Raw genomic sequence first — 1,918 nt, 5'->3', positions numbered from 1 at the left:
TCAGTCCCTGTGGATTCGACCTCGGTCTTACTGAGTTTATTACTACATCACAACCCTGCACTTGGGGTGTGAACAAGTTTTTGGCGCCGTTGCCGGGGACTGACGGTTACGTTTTTCTGAAATTAATTAGTTTTAGAATTAGGTTAGGATTAAGATTTTACTAACTTTAGGATAAAAGCTTTTATTTTATTTTATTTTTAGAACTTAACCTGTTTTCCATATTTTGTAGGATCCTGACATAAGTTCCTAAATTGGTAACTCCTTCCTAATTTCTCTACTTTTTCCACTTTTAAAGTTAGGGCTAAATTTTTCTAATTCTGGTATTTTCCTATTTGTAGGAAATTGATTTTAGAAGTTTTCCTCTTTTGTTTTTAGAAACTTGGTTAGTTATTCCTTTTTTTTTTAGAAATTAACCATCTTATTTTTTTTTTGGTAACTTTCTAATTTTAACTCTTTTAGAATCTAATTTGTTTCCTAATTTAATTTTAGAATTTTTGTTAGAAACTAACCTTCCTATTTTGTAGGCCTTTAAGATAGAAATTTCTAATTCGGTAAGCTCCTTCCCTACTTTCTATTTTTCAGTTCTCTTTTAAATTTACTTTCTAGTTTAGGTCTTTCCTAATTTATTTTAGAAATTTTCACTTTCTTTTAGGAATTCCTTCTTTTAGAAATTAATTTACTGCTATTTTTCTTTTAAAGGATCGTTCTTCTCTTTTTAAAATCTAACTTATTTTGTTTTATTTTGCAGGTTTTAACTTAGGACTCCAATTTGGTAATTTCTTTCCAACTCTCCCTCTCTTTCTTTCTAGATTTTCTTTTCCCTTCTTAGGATTAGGCTTTGAATTTAGTTGAGGGCTGTGAGTGTTTCATGCCCAAGTGGGCCCGTGACAACACTCGACGTCTCTTGACTGAAGGAGAATTGGTTGAGGGGTTGACTATCCATCGCAGGACTAGACACCACTCGAAATCCCCTGAGTCAATTGAAGCTATGGCTGAAGACCAACCTCCTATACTCCCACCCAGGGTGGAGGATACCCAAGATGAGAATGAGGTGCAACAGGCACCCCCGCCTCGTACTTTACGAGATTATCTACAATCGATGGGAGTGAGTACACCCTCATGCATGATTTTTCCTGAAAACACAGGACAAATGGACATCAAGCCAGGAGTTATCCAACTCCTTCCCAAATTCCATGGACTTGAATCAGAAAGTCAATATTTACATTTGAAAGAGTTCGATGAGATTATACCTACATTATGTTTTCCTAATGTATCTGAGGATACAATTAGGCTGAAACTCTTTCCTTTTTCCTTAAAAGAGAAAGCTAAGACGTGGTTACATTCACTGCGTCCTAGATCCATTGGCACATGGAACGACATGCAGAGGGAATTCATAAAAAAAATTCTTCCCACATCATAAAACGATTACCCTCAGAAAAGCAATCATGAACTTTGCCCAAAAGGAAGATGAAACATTCTTCCAATGTTGGGAAAGGTTCAAAGATTTGGTCAGTTCATGCCCACAACACGGATTTGAAACGTGGCGCATTACAAATTTTTTCTACGATGGACTGACATCTTCCATGCACCAAATGATCGAGACAATGTGTAATGGAGAGTTCATTAATAAAGATGTCGACGAGGTATGGGACTACCTCGACAGTTTGGCTGAAAAAACACAATCTTGGGACTATTACCCAAAGTCAAGCACCACGTCTAGGCCGACTCAATTAAAGGAGAAAGGTGGATTATATCTCTTGAAAGAAGAGGATGATCTCAAGTGTAAAGTGACTACGCTCATAAGGAAAGTTGAGGCCATGGAAGGAAAGAAGGATAAGGTCAATGAAATTGTTTGCGACATCTGTGATTGCAATATTCACACAACTGAAAACTGTCCTACAATACCTGCCTTTCGAGG

At 36.7% G+C, this 1,918-nt stretch overlaps 1 non-coding gene across 1 annotated transcript; it reads right to left on the bottom strand.

The window, feature by feature from the left end:
• Positions 1-1,427: 1,427 nt before the first annotated feature.
• Positions 1,428-1,534, bottom strand: LOC131257039 (small nucleolar RNA R71). Its single transcript, XR_009177062.1, has one exon. It is a non-coding gene; the product is annotated as a small nucleolar RNA R71 (small nucleolar RNA).
• Positions 1,535-1,918: the final 384 nt, after the last annotated feature.

The sequence above is a fragment of the Magnolia sinica genome, chromosome 9 (assembly GCF_029962835.1).
Source record: "Magnolia sinica isolate HGM2019 chromosome 9, MsV1, whole genome shotgun sequence".
NCBI lineage: Eukaryota > Viridiplantae > Streptophyta > Magnoliopsida > Magnoliales > Magnoliaceae > Magnolia > Magnolia sinica.
Note: the sequence above shows the minus strand (reverse complement) of the source record. Positions and strands in the feature narration are given on the sequence as shown.